The following is a 15,816-nucleotide window of genomic DNA, read 5'->3' as shown; positions in this document are numbered from 1 at the left end:
ACCACCATCTGGCCACGCTCTGCCTCTCCCAGAGTGACTGAAATGAAAAACCCTGGGGTTGGAAGGAATTTTAGGGGCCCCCAGCTTCTCTCTTGCCCGCCATCTCCCAAGCTGGCCAGTGGCAGAACCAATTATACAGCACACGGTGTCCAGCTCCAAAGCATGGGCATTACTGAGGACCACAACTTCAAAAGCTTCAGGGGCGACAAGGATGACTGACATAAGCTAAGTGGCTGGGTGTAAGACAACACAGGCAGAGGCTGTGAGGAACTGCTCTAAGGCATTTAAATTTAAAAAAACAAAACAAAACAAAGCATTCCGCCAGCCAAACAAAACATATCTGTGGCCTGAGTGAGTGGGTGAGGCCCTTAGGTTGCGAGTTTTTGACCCCTGGCCTCGGGTAACCCCCAACAACACGGACCTCCAAAAATAGGCTTTGAGCTACCACAGACGGCCTCAAAACGACAGCTCCTGGGGTCTTTGTTCTAACACTTGCAGAGATGGCATGATCCTTGCTTCCCAAGACGATCTCAGATTGGGCCTGCCTAATCCCACCACTGGATTGTTACCAGACCTGCCTGCTGTGGACCACTGAAGGAGGTGGGGTGCCCGGATAGGGGTGTATCTTTTATTTTGCAAACTTTTTTTTTAGGTTTGTAATTTTTTATTACAAATAAAATACAAGCTCACAGTGGAAACACTGGAAAACACAGATAGGCAAAGTTTAGAAAAGAAAAAAATACCCCTACCTCCCTAACCACTCCCTACTCCCCATTCAGAAAGAAGCACTGTTGACACCTTGGAGCATATTCAGATTCCAGGTCCTTTTCTTGCAAAGGTAACGTTCCAGTCTTCTCTCTGGCTCTGTAACCTGTAAACCCAGCGAGGAGATGCTTCCCGCAGCGCTCTCACCACGCTGCTCCCTGGCTGTAGAAAGGGGTTGCACCACTCCGTCAGCAAGCTCTCCTCAGGCCTGGATTTCAACGCGTCCTGCAACCAGATCCAGGCCTGGATCTGACCCATGAAGGGCCTAGGCTCCCCAATCTTCTCAAGGTAAGGCATCAGAACCTGTCTTACTCGTCCTCAGGGAGTCTACAGCGGGGGGACACAGTAAGTGCTCAATAAAAGTGTTTCTACTCCTCCCCGCTCCCCCGCCCAACCACTACACCGAGGCTAATTGCAAAGAGGAAGCAGAACCAGACCCAGGAGCCTGAGCGCCTCGTCGTCTCCAAGGTAACCTTAGTCCGAGGCCTAGGGCCCACGCATGCGCACACTCGCCCTTCCTTCCCGTATCGTCGTCCAGAAGCACGCAACCGGTAAAAAGACTGCCAGAAGCCCAGCGCGCATGTGCGGTTGCACCAACACCCCGGCCGCCTCCGCCTTCTGTCAATCTGTCCGCCTGGCAATCTCTGCTCTATAAACACCGTCCGGAAATAGTGCCCATTTCTGGAAACAGGGCCTTGTTAGCCAATCGTTGCTAGGGGGCCGTATGACGGGGCGAGACGTCTCATTGGTTAGACTGGAGGAATGGGCGGGGCCAAAGGCGGAGGTGCGGCCAAAGCAAGGAGGCGCGAAGCAGGACAAATCTGCAGCCGCCGGGGGAGGCGTGGCCCCGGGAGCGGCCTGGAAGGCGGTGGAGGGGGGGGAGGGGCCCGAGGCGGTGGCGGGGGGCGGGGCCCGAGGCCGGGGCGGGGCGACAGCGTGGTCCCGGAGCACAGCGGTCGGCGGCCGACGGCGGGAGACCGCGGGCGAGGGGAGCGCGACACTCGCTGGTTGGGGAGATCGGCGCTCAGCCGGTAGGTGACTGAACGGGATCCCGGGACCCCGAGCGGGGCGCCGAGGGAACGGCGGGGAAGAATCGCCCCACAGCCCGGGGTCGGGCCGCGACCTGGCCCGCCGCCCGGAATGGTGGGGGTCCGCGGCGCGGACGGTCGGATCCACTCGCGCGCGAGCCCCCGGCGGCCGGCCGCCGGCGCTCGCTTCGCACCACGCTGCCAGGGCCACGGTCGCACGCTGCGCTCGTCTCGCACCCCCGCAGGCCGCACGCTCGCCGAGAGCGCGCATAGGGGCGCCCTGCTTCCCCTTCCCCAACGCAACGCCCCCATTGCCCCCGCGCTCAGCCTCCCCTGCCGCCAAGCCCGCCCCTCCTACTCTTCTCCCTCGGTGCCCGCAGGGTGGGGGTTCGCCTCGGCTCGGGACGGAAGGTGGCGGATGCACAAGCGCCCCGGATCTGTGCGTCCTCTCACCTGCTGTGGCCGTGAAACCCTCGGCCTTCCCTTGGGAAGTTCTCGGGTCACACCCCGAAGCGGGGAGAAGGAGCGGAGCTTGCCCTTGGCACCCGGTGGGGCAATGCTGGCCACTCTCGGCATCCTTTCTCACCCTGACCCTTCTGTGATTCTTTTGTCCGCTACGCTCAGGACTTTATCCGGGTCCCGTATAATGTTCCCATCTTGGAAGCCCACCAGGCACCAGGTGGAGAGAGGCCGGTTGTAGAGTGCAGTCTCACCTGCCCAGAAGCCTCCTTGGTGCTGGGCAACTTCAGAAGAGCTTCCCACCTAAATAGAGTTAAAACTGTTGCTTTCGGTCTTGAACGGTGTGCTGGGGAAGTAGTGTGGGGAGCAGAGGATAAGCAGAGAAAAGGTACAGAAATCAGGGGTAGAAGTGGCAGGATTATTTTTAACTGGAGGCGGTGAACACCAGTGGCTTGATTAAGGAGTCTAAGCCAACGAAGTTAAACGGTGAGAAATGGGGCCCGCTACAGACGAGCAGTCTGAAGTTCATTCCAGGAAAAATGTTGAAAACCGCTTGACTAGAAACACAGTCTCTGAAAGATTAGAGGGAGATAGTATCTTAACATTAGTGATGTGTTTTTTACTTAGTGTCTTCATACCTGTAACCTCCATTTTCCTTCAGACATCTGCAGGAAGACATAGACGGTATTGTCCTGTTTCATAGGTGAGGCACCTGGGGCGGGTGGGGGTGGGTGGGTTGTAATATATTTTGCCTAATGCGTTCTAGCCAGGACTCAGGGTGAGAGGCCTGGGCCACTGGAGTCTTACCAGGGTTCCTTGCCCTGGACCAGGACCACATTGTGGGACTTGGTTGCAGGAAGAAGGGAGAGGTCTGGCGTGGTATTTATGCTCTCGCCGTGAGAGGACAGGTGCTTGGCTTGCTTCCGATGTATTTGGATTTACTGTTGGTGTTTTTTAAGTGATGTCAAAGTCAGTTCCTTGGGTGTGGTGATGCCAGACCTCCCTCTGACACCTTTAAGACATCCTCATTTATTTTGAAGGGTGTGGTGAACTTCTCAGAAGGTCTCAAAATAAAAGCAACTTTAGAAATACGGACCCAGGTGTATGTTCCAACACTTTTGTAAAATCAGACAGCAACAAGCTGCCGACCTTTAGATCATCTTCTGACTGCTTTCAGATTACAAGGAGCCGTTCTGAAGGGGGTTTTTTGCCCCTGGTATTGTCTGTTAGGGTTTGTGGGAGCGGCACCACAGACAGAGACCCTGCCAAATGAGCCTTCATCTATTAAACAAAAATGTCTGGTTGGCCGTTTCGCCTCAACAGATGGAGGTTTGGTTCCTCATTTTGGTTCTCCTGTTGAACACTGACTCCTTTGTGATCTGCTTGGAGTGTTTATATATCATTTAATGTTGAGAAGCAGGCTGGGCCCTGATTGGTTGTCCAACTCCGGGCAACTGTTGTGATCCTTTTGGTTCATGATAACAGTTCATCCCGACCAAGGTCTGATGAGAGATCTGTAGAGATGGGAAAGACAAAGCTTCATCCAGCATTGTTTTCTTCGTTGTTGGCACCCCCTTAAGAGGGCTCTATCACTTTGGCCTGTGAAGTCACTTTTCATTTCCTATTTTTTTTCCTGTCTCCGCGGACAGCACACGAGCTTTTCGAACAGGTCTGCCTGCCTTGATGAAGAGCTGACAGATTCATATCAGTTGGCTTGACAGATGTTCTTTCCGGGAGGATAGTTAAGAAATCGTGGAAGCAAATTCAGTCCTACGTGAAAAGTATAAGTCAGCTTGATACTCTCATAGGCAGCTTGTTTGTACCAAAGGCTTCCATCATCTCAAAGCTGTTTTTTTTTTTTTCCTGGCAAAAGGTTAAAATGCAACTAAAATTCTGCTTTCGTGATTAATAAGTCACTACCGCAGTTGTGTCTGATGCTTCCTGTTTGCCCCATTTTAGTATTTCAGTTAAACTGGAAACATCTGAGCACAATGGGCACTTTTGATGGCACCGGTGTGAAATTGGCGGGAAGGGAGACCCTTCCGTGTCCGTGGATTTGGGGAACTCGAAGGATAGGCCGGGCCCTCTGGCCTGTGCACACCACACCGCGACTCGACTCGGAGGGAAAGGAGTGGAGGCTGGGCCCTCTCAAGGGGGTGGAGCGAGCGTTAGAAGTGATGCACGTGTGAAGGCTTATGCATTTACTTGGTGGTGCTGACTGAAATGTTGAAAGCAGTATATCAGAAATAGAAGGCTAAACATAGGGCAACTTGGGTAGTAGAACATTTCAGTCGAGCTGAGTGAGACACCGACGTACGTTGGGCGGACGGTCGTTAGTTCGGGGCTTGTCTTCCACACCTGAGTGGCACTATGGAGAAAAGCCATTTTCCCTTCAGTGGCCTGTGTGTCCTTCTTTGTGTTCTAGTTGAACGGATCCTCCTCCCAGCTTGCTGTCTTATGGCTTTTAATCGCTTATCCTCCTGATATAAATCCCTTAAAATTATATGGCATGAAGAGTAATGGCACGTTGTAGCCATTTTTTTGTACTTTTTTTATACTTCTACTTTGTCAAGAAAGGCAGGGCCGAAGATCAGGAAAGGGAAGCCTCCTAAGGAGAAATAGGGCACACAAGATTCTTCAGGAGAGCACCGTCATGCCCAGAAGCTAAACACACGTTTCTTAACATCTGTTTCACTGCTTTTTCTACTAACTTACTCATGAAAGGATAAGTTGGGTTTCCCCCTCCCCCCCAAACATGCCAATTTTGAATGTGACTACACCGGGGTAGGGTAGCTGCTGTGTTTCTCTGTTTATGCTAAAATAGTAATGAGTGTCGTTGACAGCGATCGAGTGGCATTGGTTATTCACAATTGCTCGTTACTAAAAGGCTGACCGAGGACTAGCACGTTCTCTGGACGAGTCTACTTGTCTTCATGTTGCAGATGGCAGAAATTAGGGCCGAGTGGTCAGGTGATTTGGCCCGAGCAATAGAGCAAGTCTGGTGGTGTCTCCGGGGTCACATGTGGGGGTTGGGGCTGTCATGTCAGACAGACCTGGGTCAGGTCCAGCTCTGGCACGGTCTGCCCGTGTGACTCAGGCAAATCACTTCGCTTCTCCAAGCACTGGGTGCCTCATCTATACATGGGATCAGAAATACTTCACAGGGTTGTTTTGAGTAGAAAATGAGAGCATCTGTGCAAAGTGCTGAGCTCCGTGCCTGGCACGTAATAAGCCGCAGGACACGGTGGCTTAGCAGTAGTGGTAGCTGCCTTTTCTTCTGGAAGATGATGTCAAGAAGGGTCAGACTGCCTGATAGGGCAGAGTCATTTTCTCAGTAGGACCTCTGGGGGATGTTTCTTCTGGGCAGAGGTTTTAGCTGTCACGTTCTCCCCATCTTACACTAGATACTGTCCTCACCACCCTCCAAAGGAGCCTACAGAGGCCCAGGCTCTGCCCGATCAGAGTGGGGGATCTTAGACCTAGGCCAGCCTCGACCCTCCCAGGACTCTGAGCCAGAAGCAGGGCTGGGCCTTTCTTTCTAGGCTTCCCTTGTGTCGCCCATGTGGTGCAGCGGGTCCCCGCCTTAACTCTGGAGATGAAAAGTAGGAAAATGCCGTATAGAATATAAGTCAACAAGGACTTGTTCTTTGTTTGAGGGACTCAAAGGGAAATTTTGGTTCTGAAGAAAGAGGGCGCCTGGGTTGGGTCATTCGGTTAAGCGTCCAGCTCTTGGTTTCGGCTCATGATCCCACGGTTGGTGAGATCGAGCCCCGTGTCCAGCTCTGCACTGACATCTCGGAGCCTGCTTGGGATTCTCTCTCTCTCCCTCTCTGTCTCTGCCGCTCCCCGGTTCATGCTTTTTCTCCCTCTCGAAATAAATAAATATTTAAAGAATGAGAAGTCACCCAAGGTGGAAAAAAGTTTCACGTTACATTTTAAATTCTTTTTTCCTCTTCTTGGTACAAAACAAAAATATAGGCTCCCACCAGGCTGATGTTCCCTTTAAATAACATTTTGTTTTCTCTTGGGGAAGCTGCCTTCATGGCCAGAGTCATTTCTAAAGTGAACCTAGTTTTTAGAAAAAATAGATCACCGGATGTCAAGCCTCATGTGGAGCTCAGTTCAGATGAAAATGAAACCAGCAGGCCCGGAGTGGTAGCCCCACACTTGACTTCAGGCCGGAGGTGAGAGGCAGCGTGTCTGGACCCGGCTCACTAACTGGTCGCCCCACAGAGTGCATTTGAGAGGTGCCTTAGTCATTTTCCAGGCAGCTTTGCTTAGGTGAGCAGAGCACTTTCTCCAGAAGGTGAGTCACCCGTGCAGGGGTGTAGGTGACAGGCGACTTATTCCCCGGCACAGTCGCAGAGGAAGTCTTGAGCAGACCTTGTCAGAGAAGCTCTCTGCCACGGGGCACCTGGCGGGCTCTGTCGGAAGAGCGTGCGACTCTCGATCTTGGGGTCATGAGTTCGAGCCCCTCGTTGGGTGTAGAGATTACTAAAAAAAGAAAAAAGTGTATATATATATATATATATATATATATATACACACACACACACACACACACTTTATAAAAGAAGAGACAGCTCTTTGTCAGAAATCACTTTCATTTCAGCAGAAGGGCTTTGGAGGCAGGGGTTGGAGCCAAGGCTTGCCAACCGACAGATAGATGGATCCCCTGACTGGGGGGGGGGGGGGGGGAGGGTTGGGGGGGGTCATGTGAACAAGGCACAGAGCCCAGATCAGCAGTGTCACTGCACTCCTGAGTCCAGCCACCTTGAGGGTGGAAAATGGCCCACTTCCAGTGACAGTCAGCAAAGAAGCTGGAGGGGAGCTTTGGCTCCAGGGAGCTGGGAAACCCCTTGGCAAAGAGCAGAGAGATGCAAACCATACTTTGGTGTGAAAGACCTTTTGGGGAACCCTTTTCTACCTGCCTGTCTTTTTGCCACCTGAGTTGGAAGGCTCTAAAGAGCTGCGGTGATCAAGAAGGCTAGATTCAACCCTGGACTTCAGAACACTATCATTCTAAGCCCACCGCCACCTCAGTTGTCGACACTTCTGGGACCAGCGTTTGGGCCCAGAAAGAAGGAGCAGAGGAAAGTCCTGAGACACCCCTGCCAGCCAGTTTCTGGTTCCTATGGCTTCTGTTCACCCTGTCAGCACTAAGGCCATGACCACGTATCCATCAAGACAAGATTTGTTCAGACTGTCTGTTCTAGACCAGTGTGGTTGGTGTTCAGCTTGACTGCTGATCAGGGACATCTGTAGGCAATGTCCACGGTTAGCCTCAAAGTGGCCTTGACTTTATTGGAGTTTTCGGGGGGAAAACTAGTATTACCTTGCAAGTGGTCATAGACTCCACCTCAGCCCCATCTGCACACCCCATCAATCTGAACTAGCCAGCCCTCACTTCAGGCAGGCATGGCTAAGTGACCTTTAGGCCTCAACCACTGTGTCAAGAAAGAGCTATTAGAATTACAGCCTAGAAATGATCATTATCATTTACATTCTCCCCTATTTTTCTTTATTTTAAAAAAAATGATTTTTATTTTTATTTATTCATTTGGAGAAAGAGAGAGCAAGCAACCGGGGGCGGGGGGGGCGGGGTGCAGAGAGAGAACTCCAAGCAGGCTTCTCGCTGTCAGCACGGAGCCTGATGTGGGGCTCCAACCCGTGAACCGCGAGATCATGAGCTGAGCTGAAACCGAGAGTCAGATGCGTAACCGACAGAGCCATCCAGGCACCCCTCCCCTATTTTTCTTAAGGTTTATTTATTTATTTTTGACAGCGAGAAAGCACGCAAGCAGGGGAGGGGCGGAGAGAGAGAATCCCAAGCAGGCTCTGTACTGTCAGCTTAGAGCCCGATTCAGGGCTCCAGCTCACGAACTGGGAGATCATGACCTGATCCAAAACCAAGAGTCGGACACTTAACCGACTGAGCCACCCGGGCGCCCTACATTCTCCTCCGTTTTACAAAAGAGAAAACTGTGGCCCAAGGAAGCAGAGTTGCCTAAGGCCACACGGCCAGTTAATGGCAGTATCTGAACTAAAGCCCAGGCTCTTTTCACTATGCTGTGCTGCGACCACGGAACAGAGGAACTGCCCCCGGGGTAGGAATTGTACTTTTTCACTAGTTCCTCCTTTATTCCCCTACCTTGGCCCCATGCCTCTCAGCCTTTCTGCAAGCTCTGCCAGACCTGGGAGGGGTGGAGCCAGAACGGCAGCTGCTGTGGGTCTAAGAAAAAGTCAACAGAAAGCTATTCATTTGATACTCTCTTATACCACGAAGTTTGTGTAACCAAAAGGAGGTCAAGGTTGATAAGAAAATACAAGTCTGGGCAGGGTTACCCGGAAGTCTCAAAGGTTGCTTGCACCTTTAAGGTACCTTCCTACCTCCCCAAGCAGTATCTTACCCAAAGTGGGTGTTCAGTTACTATTAATGACTGATTGCGAGGGGACAAAGCCATGGGGCACCAAGAAGCCCTTCTGTATCTTTCCGCCGTGAAGAAAAGACATGTCGCCCGTGGCATGCAGGTGGCCGGGAAAGCCAGAGCAGTCGGATGTCATTCCAGCTGGATGCCTCCAGCAACTCTCAGCAAAGAAGCTCTTCCTCATGGGCAGAGCATGATGTCGGATAGGGATGGTGGCCCCTGTAAGTGCAAAGAGCCGTTGTGTCTGCGATTAACCACCCACCTGATGCTCTCATTGATGTGTCCTTTTACTGGGCCAGAATTTGCCAGTACTCCTAGGTCTGCTGGTCAATACCAGGGATGACCTGGGGTGGGAGGGGTAGGAGGAAAGGGGGCCTTAGCGAGCCTCAGATGAGGATGTCATTACCAGTTAGGATTAGAAGTGGACTTCTTTGGCCCAAGAAGTGAGTTGGATGAACCAGGCTTCTTGAGCCCATGCTCAGTAGTCCCAGCTGGTAGGTGCTGTACTTTGAGAGGCAGGAATAGCTTTACAGAGATAAATGTAAAAGGCGGAGATTTGTGTATGTACTACCTCCTAGCGAGCATATGTGCACACATCGGAGCCCAGATGGATATTGTCTAGTTCAGAAGGGTCACCTTCTCAAAGACTTGGAAATCATTGGGTCTCAAGGTCAGCATTTAGGAAAGGGGACAAGGGCGGCTCAGGACCCAGCTTGCATGACACCTCCTTGTACCCCCGTATAGTCAGAATACAGGCACCGTGCTGGGGCACCTGAGTGGCTCAGTCGGTTAAGCGTCCGACTTCAGCTCAGGTCACGATCTCACAGTTCATGGCTTCGAGCCCCTGCGTCGGGCTCTGTGCTGACAGCTCGGAGCCTGGAGCCTGTTTCGGATTCTGTGTCTCCCTCTCTCTCTGCCCCTCCCCTGCTCGCACTCTGTCTCTCTCTCTCTTAAAAATAAATAAACATTAAAAACTTTTAAAGAAAAAAAGAAAGAATATAAGCACCGTGCTGTGACCCCTGGTATAGGGAGCTGTCTCTGCCCCTTCCGGCTCACCGAATGAATGGCCGGTCTGGACACTCAGACACTAGGCTGGCCAGACTCTTGGAGCCGAGGCACCAGGTTATTCTTCAGGAGCGCATCAGTCACCCTTTCGGTGAGTGCTTGCCAAGAATGTCACGGTTGTAGGCTCTGGCAGGTGCTAGAATATAGAAACGAGGATAACTGAGGTGCTGCCCTCGAGGAGCTCACTGTGGTGGGGACGGGGCGGGAGGAGACAGACCTTGCAGGTGCTAAATAATGAACCGTGACTGAGGAGGCTGGAGAGGAGCCAGGAAGACGTGGTGGCCCGGGGACCCTCCTTGTCCTGCAGGGCCCGGTACGGTCACACACACAGCTCCTCGGAGGCAAGGAGCGCCACCTCCCATTCTGCAGGTGTCCGGATGGGAACACCCTCAGCATTTCTTATCTTGGGCTCTTGTACCACTTGTCAGCCTGGAAAAGGAGCTTGAGAACAATCTGGAAACCTCAGCACTCTGGGAGAAAGGAGCATAGTTGCAGAGGCGTATGGCAGTCAGGAGAAACGTGTGCTTGCACATGGCTCAGAGCAGAAGCAGACCACAGAGAGCCAGCCATTAAAGACGTGGCTGACTTCTCCCAGCCTTCCAGGCTGGAATAGAGAAGGCGGTGACACAGTGACCGATCCCATGTGCTTGGTGCCACTCCGACACAGGTTCGTAGGCAGATGATTCAAAGCCTGACCCATGACAGTGCTTCTTAATAACCAAGTTCAGCATTCCAGAAAAGCCTTTCCAGGGTTACAACGGTGAAAGCCTCGTGAGGGCAAGGACCTTGTCTGTCTTGGCCACCGTGGCATCTTTTGGCCAGCACAGCACCTGGAGAATGGGAACCACTGGCTAAGTATTTGTGGTCAAGTGAATGTACAAGAGTAGCATCCATATTCCTCCTTCTAGGCCCTGACGGCCTGAGAGAGCCACAGGCTATTCGCGGTTTCCCCTCCTTTACCGAGGATTACTCTGAGAGCCTCTGGAATATTCCCCGTTATCCCACAGGTCCCAAGCCTTTCTTCCCTTCCCAGAGGAGGGCAAGAATGTGACTGTATTATAAAGGGCTGTATTATACAGGGACGCGTCAAAGTCACCTTTGCTGCTCATGTCCTCAAGTCGTCCCTCAGGCCAGTCGGCCAAAGGGTATGGTATGGCAGCATCTGAAATGAAGCCATGGGCAGGGTTCCACTGCCGCGGTGCTTCCTTCCATTAACCCCCGCGCGTTGGAAGTCTTCTGTGGAAAGCCGAGTTGTTTGGGTTTCTTGTTTATTCTAAGGTTCCTCAAACTAGTTCCTCAATTTCAAAACCAGTCACCAGTGACTACAACGAACTTGGAGCCTCCTCCCTTACAGGGAGGCTGAGCCTGTCTTTCTCCATCTGCTCTGAATTACAGGTAGACCCTGCTCGAAGCCAGTGCCACTTGGGAAAACCAGAGACAAACCCAGAGAGGAGGGGAATAAGTGGTTGTATTTCAGTGGGATTAACCGTAGCCCAGGGAACTGCTCCCTTGCTCAGAATCCAATTCAAAAGGTTAAACAAGGAGAGCTGTTTTTCACAACCAAATGTTGCTTGTAATGATGACCTCAAGGCTTGGCAGGATCCAGAAGTGCATTTTGACTCATCAAAAGAAAGCTGATTGTGTTTGGCATGATTCTGGTGTCGGGGGCAGTTTATGGCACTGTAATCTTTGGAAATTGATCATTACCGAATGGTATCCCCTGCAGGCCCCCTTAATCAAAATGTTTAAATATACAAAATACCCCCACAGAACACACTTGAAATTTTTTTTACACAACATACATTAAAAATTCCTTGCCAGTTTAGTGTATAAAATGAGGCATGCGTGTGGTTGGGTTTTTTTTTTTTTTTTCCCCTTCAATACTACTCCCCTCCCCCAACGTTCTCCTGCATACCAATTCCATATGGGTCAGTGAGGCCTGTGTGGGTCAGTGAGGCCCCAGTGGCATCTTCGATCCGCCATTGGCTCTCCTCCTGCAAAGGATTCAAAAGTTGAATAGAAAATGCCATCGTAACACTTCTTTTAAAGCGTCTACAATGCTCTTTATCAGGGGCCTGGAGGACAAGGTACTGGCCATGTTTATGAAGACGGTAGCTGTTAAAAAAAAAACAACCTAGGGGCACCTGGGTGGCTCATTGGGTTAAGTGATCCACTCTTGATTTTTTGGCTCAGGTCAGGGCCCCTCCCTGGGGTTTGCTTGAGATTCTCTTTCCTGCTCCCTCTGTCCCCCACCCCCCTTCAACAACAACCACAAAAATAACCAAACAACCAAACCAATAACAACAACCAAAGCGAAATAGCCTGGAGCCAGGTTTTCTAAAATGAATGGCTGGAGCACCTGGGTGGCTCAGTCCCTTCATTTTGGCTCAGTTCATGATCTCACGGTTCGTGGGCTCGAGCCCCGCGTCTGGCTCTGTGCTGAGCACAGAACCTGCTTGAGATTCTCTCCCTCTCCCTGTCTCTCTCTTTCTCTCTCTTTGTCTCTCTCTCAATAAATAAACATTTAAAAACATAAAGTGAATAGCAGATTTGAAATTTGTCATAGAATGGGTCCTTGTGACGGGCCCAGGTATGTATTAGCTGATACCTGTGCTGGGCGTGGGTGGGCTAGGGAACGAACACAAGCCTGCCACGTGTCTTGCTAGGAGTCTTCACTCCCCATCGCCGTTTCAAGTGTCTTTTTTCCAGAACGTCGGCCAACTGCGTTTATGCTCCCTAATTGAGATGCTTCCTCCTGGGTCAGTCCCTGGGTTTCTCACTAATAGACCTTTGGCTTGTGGCTGCTTCTGTGTGTGGGGTCTCAATTCTTTTTTTTTTTTTTTAATGTTTATTTATTTTTGAGATAGAGAGAGACAGAGCATGAACAGGGGAGGGTCAGAGAGAGAGGGAGACACAGAACCTGAAGCAGGCTCCAGGCCCTGAGCTGTCAGCACAGAGCCCGACGCGGGGCTCGAACTCACGGACCGTGAGGTCATGACCTGAGCCGAAGTCGGCCGCTTAACCGACTGAGCCACCCAGGCGCCCCCCAATTCTTAAAGCTTAGATCATTTGAAAATAGGGCATCATGGTTAAGAGTATGTACTTTTTGACATAAGAGTCCTGTGTACAAATCCCACTTCTGCCACTTCCTTGCAGAGTAGCCTTACACTGATCTCTTGACCCCCTGAGCCTCAGTGTCTTCCCCCACATAAAGGGGACAATATTAGCGCCTTGTTCACAGCGTTACTGTGAGGGCCCAAGAAATAGTACGTGCGTTACCTGATAGGTAGCATGCAATAATAGCTGCCATTATTATTTTTATTATTATTGACAACCGGCGAGTAATTAATGTGTATACACATAGCAGCAGCTTGTTGAAAACACTTGAAGATGTCTACAGGACGGCTAATTTCAGCGTGAGCTGCCCAGGAATTCTGGGTCCCGGGTTCATTACGCACCGCCCACAGCTCGTTCCTTAGTGCATTCAGAGCTGAGGCACGGCCAGCAGAGAAAGAAGCTGGAAAGCACGTTTCGAATGCACTTCAAAGAACATCCCCCTGGTAGGTTGGCCTTTCCTGGCTGACTGCTTCTGCCCTGTGGTCTCAGGATTCTCCTCTCCTATTCTGACAGCGTCTGTTCCAGACCTTCCTCCTGATACTAAGGCTGCTGGCTAGAGGCTTTGCAAGGTAGATTTCAGCGCTGCAGAGGCAAGGACTTTCAGACAACTGGTACTTCCAGGCCCAGAAGGGCCTGCTCATCTTGGGACAGCTTCCTTCTGACTGGAGGCTTTGCTCACGTTTATAGAGCACCTGCTTATTCCAGGCACAGTATTGGGCATTTAGAGATTGCTTCTTGCATTTAATTGGCCTGTAAAATCCTGTTGTTTGAGCATCCCTGTTTTACAGATGAGACATCCGAGTCTCAGAGTAAGTGATCTGCACCTGGTCACACACCAGAGTGGTAGAGGCTCCAGTTCAAACTCGGATCTTTTGACTCCAAGGCCATCCTGTTAATGTAGCTAAGATGGCCGTCCTCAAGATTATTAAGTGATACCTTGGAATAAATGACCTCCAAAGGCCCTCTGATCCCAAGATCGTTGTGTGATTGCTTTATCGTTTATTTATCCAGCCATCCATTCTCACCAACTAGATCATAAGCACCTTGGAGGCAAGGATAGCATCTTTCTAGTAAATAGCTGATATAACGTTTGGGAACCCACCTGTCCCGGACTGATCGATGCTGCCTACTTTTCTGACACATAGAAATGAGAAAAGAGCAAGCCCACGATGAAAAGGGTCACCCAGAAATTCCAGCCCCAGATATTTACCACCCAGAATTAACCTATAAAAGTGCACAAAGAAGTAAATAAACGGTTGCAGGGGGAGTGGTTTTGTTTTTCGGTTTTTGGGTTTTTTGCGGTATTACAAGAGTGAAAAGTTGGGAACGATGTGCAAGTCCATCCGTAGAGGAATAGATGAAGAAATGGTGGTATATTTATACCATAGAATCTTATGGAACCGTTAAAAAAAATGAGAGAGGGGCGCCTGGGTGGCTCAGTCGGTTGAGCGTCCAACTTCAGCTCAGGTCATGATCTCACAGCTCGTGAGTTCGAGCCCCGCGTCGGGCTCTGTGCTGACAGCTCAGAAGCCTGGAGTCTGCTTCAGATTCTGTGCCTCCCTCTCTCTCTGCCCCAACCCACTTGCATTCTGTCTTTGTCTCTCTCAAAAATAAACATCAAAAAAAATTTTTTTTTAAATGAGAGAGATCTAACATACACTGAAATGTAACAGTATCCATAATCTATTGTTAAGTGAAAGATGTGACTTGTACAATATTATGTATGTAGGGGCGCCTGGGTGGCTCAGTCAGTCAAGCATCCGACTTTGGCTCAGGTCATAATCTCACAGTTGTGGGTTCGAGCCCCACATCAGGCTCTGTGCTGACAGCTCAGAGCCTGGACCCTGGTTTGGATTCTGTCTCCCTCTCTCTCTTCCCCTCCCCCAGCTCACACTCTGTCTCTCAAAAATTAATAAACGTTAAAAAAAATTAGAATATTGTGTATGTATAAGCCTGTGTTTCTTTTAAAACCAGTCCCAAACTCTATGTTTGTACATGAATGCTAATGGACCTAGAAGGATTTATACCAAATTTAAGGGTTTCTTACATTGTAGGGAGGAGGCAATGGGGCAAAGCTTGCTTTCTTGCTTTCTTGCTTTCTTCCTTTCTTTCTCTATATACTTGGTATGGTTGAAATTTTCCCAGTGAACAAGTATTACTTTTGTATTTGAAAACAAAATATAGATTAAAAAAAAAAGAAACCAGGTCAGATATTACATCCGGAAGGTAGGAGAGATTAGCCAGAACAACTTGCCTTCTTTGGGTTTCCCAGACTGAGCCCACCCCTCAGGTCCCACCCTTGACGTAAGCAGGGAAGGAGGGGCTGGTGGCTTTCTGTCTAGTCCAGGGCCGCTGTGTGTCCCCTTGTCTGTGGGGCCACTTGTGCGCACAAGTGTTTCTTCCATCCAGCACTAACACAGCCTCAGCTTCTGCAACGCTTGTCTCCCATGACTATAAATAAAAGCAGGGAAGCAGGGGTCATCAGAGCTGAGGACGGCTGACAGGGCCACCTTCTACTGCTTGAGTCATAACTGATAAAACCCACAGTCCCCAGCGGGAAACAAGAAAGAGAGAAGAATGAAAACCAAAACCAGAAGGACGGGCTTGCCCGTCTCCAGCCTTCTGTGTTAGTAGCCGTGCTCCCAGAACTCACTGACCGGACCACCGAGATTCTGGTGAGGTTTCCACTGGGGGCAGGAGGCAGCCATCACGTATTTATGAAGTCCCCCTCACAAACATGGGCCAGAATGCCTCGTAAATTCTTATCCCATACCAAGAGACCCTTTTCTAGTCATAGCTTGTTTTTGTTATACAAAGTAATACTCCCCAGAGGACATCTCTGGTGGGACATACAAGAAACCACTAACTGGGATCCCCTCAGAGGGATGGGGGAAGGGTGAGAAGGACTTACACTTTTCACTGTATATCTTTTCTGTTTCGTTTTTTTTTTTTTA

At 50.5% G+C, this 15,816-nt stretch overlaps 1 protein-coding gene across 1 annotated transcript in view; it reads left to right on the top strand.

Annotated features, from left to right (window-relative positions):
• The first annotated feature begins 1,671 nt into the window (after positions 1–1,671).
• MAP3K14 (mitogen-activated protein kinase kinase kinase 14) overlaps positions 1,672–15,816 on the top strand; it is a 43,629-nt gene continuing 29,484 nt past the window's right edge. The window contains exon 1 of the mRNA XM_027048975.2: positions 1,672–1,796. The gene's annotated coding sequence lies outside the window, so the exon portion shown is untranslated. The remainder of the gene's footprint in view (positions 1,797–15,816) is intronic.

Source organism: Acinonyx jubatus, chromosome E1, assembly GCF_027475565.1.
Source record: "Acinonyx jubatus isolate Ajub_Pintada_27869175 chromosome E1, VMU_Ajub_asm_v1.0, whole genome shotgun sequence".
Taxonomy (NCBI): domain Eukaryota; kingdom Metazoa; phylum Chordata; class Mammalia; order Carnivora; family Felidae; genus Acinonyx; species Acinonyx jubatus.
This window is presented reverse-complemented; position numbering and strand designations above follow the sequence as displayed.